This window comes from Chrysochloris asiatica, unplaced genomic scaffold (genome assembly GCF_000296735.1).
Source record: "Chrysochloris asiatica unplaced genomic scaffold, ChrAsi1.0 scaffold00084, whole genome shotgun sequence".
Lineage (NCBI taxonomy): Eukaryota > Metazoa > Chordata > Mammalia > Afrosoricida > Chrysochloridae > Chrysochloris > Chrysochloris asiatica.
In genome coordinates this window covers 5,732,406-5,737,947 of record NW_006408602.1, presented here as the reverse complement: position 1 = coordinate 5,737,947, position 5,542 = coordinate 5,732,406, and the positions used below count along the sequence as shown (strand labels likewise).

Sequence of the window (5,542 nt, the reverse complement as noted above, 5' to 3'; positions counted from 1 at the left end):
ATTGAATCTCCAACCCTAAGGCATGCTTGAGTACATTTTAGTGCCACTGCAGTTGTGAGTCATCAAGTCAATTCGTATCAACAGAGTACAGCGGCCTCATAGGGTTTTCTTGGCTGTAGTCCTTATTTATAAGCAAATAACCACGTCTTTCTCCTATGGAGCTGCCTGATGGGTTTGTTAGCAATCAACTGCTTAAACATTGTCCCACCAGAACTCCTTACCCTATTGTTGTTGTTGTTAAGTGCCGTCAGACAGTTCTAACTCATAGGGACCCTGTATAGGGTTTCCAAGGAGCAGTCGGTGAGTTGGAACCACTGACCGTGGCGTTCAAGTGGACCTTGTAGTACTTATCCTACAGTGTCACCCCAGAACTCCCAAGCTTCTTTGTAACATGGGTGAAAATAGGGATGAAAACAAACTGAAGTAATAATTATGAGAAATTAGTCTCTTACAGGGCTATCCCAGGCATGAACTTGACATGTGCTCCTATCTCTCCCTCTCCCCCTTCCCTTCTCTCTACTATGGTCAGTCATCACTCTTCACATTGCTCTGAGGGGCACAAGAGGCAGGAAGCTAAAACGCTTTTTAAAAAAATTCTACCAGAAAATTATGTTCTTGGCCCCTGCCATCACCATCAGACTGGTGCCTGTAACAGATCGGTTCATAGTGTTTTGGTCTTAACACTAACAGTGGTGGAAATATGGCCCTGCTGTATTACAGCTGGAGCTGCGGCCAATGCTTCAACCTGGAGACCAATTCTGGTGATGCCTGCACATACCACCCAGGTGTTCCAGTCTTTTATGATGCATTAAAGGGGTGGTCTGGCTGTAAGAGAACAACTGAATTTTCTGATTTCTGAAGCATTGTATGCTGTACAAAGGGTAGGTATAATAGTGAGAAGGTACCTGAGCCAGTCAAACCTGAAGTCAAGCTACTGAGAAGAAATAACTATCTGAATTGAAACCCAAATTTCAATAGTGCACATTCAAGCCCCTAAACCAGTAGAAGCAATAAATAGACCAAACCCAGATGAGTCAATGACAAGTTTGGAATTAAAAATATCCACCTCTCTTAAACAAGCACTTGATACACTTAAACTGTCATCAGGAAATAAAGAAATAAGAAAGAAGGTGATCAAATTAAGATTGGGACCTCATGTAAAAATGGACGGTTTTCAAAGATATACCAACATCTAGACAGTCTAAAAGATATCTGTGTGTATCATTTTGGAGTACCTATTTTCTATGAAGGATTGAAATACTAGAGCTATTATAGAAGAAAAACTTCTGATTTTAACAAGATTTTATCCCAGGAGGGCTGTACACGAGGGGGACACTGTGGACTAAAAAGGATGCTGGGGAAAAGCTGTTCCATGGAGGTATGACTGGCATCACACTGGGGCTGAAGTCACTGTTTCAACATATGCTAAAATTTCACTTCCAGAACTTCCTCAAGTAGAAGCAAATAGTGCATTGTTAAATGTGATCATTGTATTTGAAGGAGAGAAGGAATTTCATCAGAATGTGAAATCATGGGGTGTGACTGATGTCAAGCAAAGCTATGTAACTATGACTGCAAAAAAGATTGAGATCACCTTGAGAAAAGCTGAATCCGTGCAGTGGGCCAGCCTTGAACTACCTGCTGCTAAAAAGACAGAAAAACAAAAAGAAGCTATAACTGACTGAGTGGGACAGGGCCTGAGGGAGGTAGGAAACAACTATTACTTATTTCATAGTTTCTAATAAGGTGTGCTGAAGTGGTCGTTTGTTGCAGTAATCTTTTCTGTGGTCGAAGCCTGGCATTTCAGAGTCAACAATAGGTTCTTAGAAACCAAAGCCAGATATCTTTTTGTGCCTCACCATCTTCTTTTTGAGTTACATGAGATTGTTTATTTATCCTATAATGTTGTTGTTATGTGCTGTGGGGTTGGTTCCAACTCATAGCGACCCTGTATGGGGTTTTCGAGGCTGTAAATCTTTATGGGAGCACAAAGCCTCATCTTTCTACCATGGGACAGCTGGTAGTTTCGAACTGCTGTCCCTGAGGTTAGCAGCCCGATTCATAGCCACTACGCTACCAGAGCTCCTTTTCTCCTATAATAGACCCATAGATATGTTCTATACTTGAAAAAGCTAGAAAACTCAGTTACATTATTTCTCAACATAAGCGAATCTTAACATGTTTGTGTTCACATTTCTTCTATTCTTCCATAATTAGTAAAGCAAGATAGAATGTCAAATTTCTTCCAATTCTTTCATGGATTTTTGTGTCTATAATACTTGAAAATCTTTAAGGAAGAGATAAAGCTCTGCATTGTGTTTTTCCAGTAGGGACCATTTAAATTATCTAGGAGGATTCTAAGGTATTTAAGTTATCAATTACTTAAGGTATTTCAGTAATTAAAGAGGAATATGTGCAGTGGTTAAAATGAGAATTAATTTGCAACTAGTTGAAAGAAACAAAATCACATCAATAACCTGTATTACTTACCACATAATGTAATCTAAGAATATAGGAATCACTGTAAATATGAATATAGAGGTGTCAGTTTAGTTAAAACTCACCATTTTAAAAGAGCAAGAAATAATGTTAAACATCTCTTTCTTGATTATTTGTCTTTGTGTGTGGTGTTATGACTAAGCTGTGCCTGATTTACAGCCTATGTCCTCTTCTAACTTTTAATTCATTACATACTAAAAAGAAATTATATCTAGCCTCACTGATGGAAAACTATATCCATAAAATTGTAGACTTAGCTTTGCTTTATAGCAACAATATTACCTGCTAGAAAAATAGTTTCTTTTGGAGACATTCTTCTAGGATTATTGTAGTTACTAGATTAATTAAAGTATATTGTTCTACTACCCTTAACAAATAACTATAAGGTGTAGTTATATAAATATTTGAACAATTTAGCTCAGTTACAAATATAAACTAAAAAAGCTGGCCACCATATGACATCAACATTTGATGACAAGAAATTTGGAGCCATAAAATTTGGACCCAAACATAGTTCATAGGTGTCTAGTACTTAGGGAGGGTTCTACTTAAAGTTTTTTAAAATTATCTTTCTTGATTTAAGAACTTGGGTTCATTTAGAGTAGAGATAGGGAACACCTAGCCCGTAGGCTATACAAGACCCACAAAATTATTTGGTCTGGCCCTGCGAAGGCAAGTGCAGTTTCAGCCATCACCTTGTTGTTGTTGTTGGTGTTGCTAAGTGTGTCATCAAGTTGGTTTTGACTCATAGCAACCCTGTTTAAGGTTTCTGAGGAGTGGTTGGTGAATTTGAACTGCCAATTTTGCAGTTCAAACCGACCTTTCGGTCCAGTGCATTATACACCAGTGCCACACCAGGACAGGGTGAGTTAATTAAATGTTTGACCAAATATAGCAGGCTAATTTTTAAGTTGATAACTTTGTATCGTCTCCAATTGATATTATAAATTTTTTCAGAAAAAAGGTTCTGCTTTGGGTTAATGCGCTGGACTGTAAAGTTGGTTTGAACCTCAAGGTCGGCGGTTGAAGCTCACCAGCTGCTCCTAGGAACCCCTATACAAGGTCGCTATGGGTCGGAACCAACTCAATGGCACTCAGCAACAACGACAACAACCCTGATTTAGAGACATGAAAGAATGCTTAATGTTTGAGGGGAGATGTTGGTACTTGATTTAAAGTAAGAAGGTAATGTTGACTTCTTCAGACTGTTTATCCCCTAAACAATATCTTAATACGTCATGAATTTGAAATATTATTTAAACCTAGTAGATTACCCACCTCAGAGTTAAAAAGCATTGATTTTTTTAAGTGTTTTTTGTTGTTGTTGTTATTGTTTTTAAATAAAGCTTATGCATTTAGTCTGGTTAAAAAAAGAGAAAGTTATGTACTTAAAAAAATCATTACCTCAGTTATAATGAATGATACAAGAATCTTCCAACTAAGATATTCTCCTGACCATCTAAGAGGTCACCATGTAACAGAATAATTGATGTAAAAATTTCAGATTTTCCCCCAAGTATGAAATTTAAGCATTCAAATTTGCAAGACAAGTAAGTTGGAATAAAGACATCCACAGCAAGCTATTTCATACCTATTAGTTATCATTTACACATCAAATACATATAGTATTAAGACCAAATGTACAGAATTGCCACATTTATATACAGTAATCAACATAGTGCACAATTCAAATCTATCTTACAATCAAATGTACAAGTTTAAATATGGCTTTATAAACTACTGACAATAACTGTGTTAAAGTAACTCATAGGTCCAGAAATCAATATTGGAATGCTCTCTCTACATTGGGGTCCTCATTCAGCAAGATGTCATTGATGGTATTTGCAAAACAGATAGTATAGATAAATTACTCCACACAGTGTCCATCCATCAGCCAGCAAGCAGCTGAAATGTGGGTTTAAATTATACCAATATTGGCCCTTATCTCAGATCTGTGAACTTAAGTTTGTACATCTTACACACACTTGAACACATGAAGTAAAAAACAAATAAATGAAAGACATTTGATTAACAAGATGATGATTACCAGGAATGATCAAAACATGCTTTTCAAATGGGTGCTAAAATCCTCAGGAAATACATCTGATATTTGCATAATTGGGGGGTTTCCCCTTTGTTTTTCATCATCTTTTTTTTTTTTTTTGCTTTGTTTGGTGCATTATGAAATCTTTTAGGAACATTCAGAACATTACAGATTAAGTGGTCCAGAAAACAAAAAGTGCTACTATGACTGCCCTGGTAGTATAATGGTTATGAGTCAGGCTGCTAACCTTAAGGTCAGCAGTTCAAAACTACCAGCCATTCTGTGGGAGAAAGATGAGGTTTTCTGCTCCCGTAAAGAGTTACAGCCTCAGAAACCCCATGCAGGGATGTATGAGTCGGAATCGACTCCAGGGCATACACCACCATAAATAAAACAGCATTTAATTCTTGGTCCTTTGCTTCTTCTAATCAAAAACACCTGTTTTGAGTAAAAGTAAATAAACAAGGAACTTGACCTAAAAGTGTGCTTTCATGCCTATTTTACAACCTGCTTTTCCACAAACATTACACATTTTCTGATTAATCACAGTCTTCTAGACGCTACACTGAAGGGCCCCTTGCCACATTTTCTAAATTCCATTTATTACAGGAGACCATTCTTTTATACTTTGTTAGTCAGGGATTGTACTGTATATATTAGTAGAGTGTATCATGTGTAAAAACACAATCGGACATGCTCAGAAGGCTCGTACTGAAGGGGTGAATGAGTGCACAAAAGTTTGGAGTTGTTAGGTGCAGTGAAACTGGTTTAGAGACCACTGCCTAAACATAGATTCTTTGAGCATCTCCAAATATTTAAACATTTCCCTTAAACAAAATGCATATTATTTTATAAAGTAAAAAATATATACCACAAACATTTTCAAGAAGCTAGAAGTATATTCAAAAATCAAAGGATCATGTTGCAATTCAACACATTAGGACCAGCCACTCTAAACTCTTTCTCTAAGTCCCATATACAACTCTAGATGGGGCAGCC

The 5,542-nt window shown here is 37.0% G+C and overlaps 1 pseudogene; it reads left to right on the top strand.

Annotated features, from left to right (window-relative positions):
* Positions 1 to 700: 700 nt before the first annotated feature.
* LOC102827789 lies at positions 701 to 1,685 on the top strand (annotated as a pseudogene).
* The last annotated feature ends 3,857 nt before the right edge of the window (positions 1,686 to 5,542 follow it).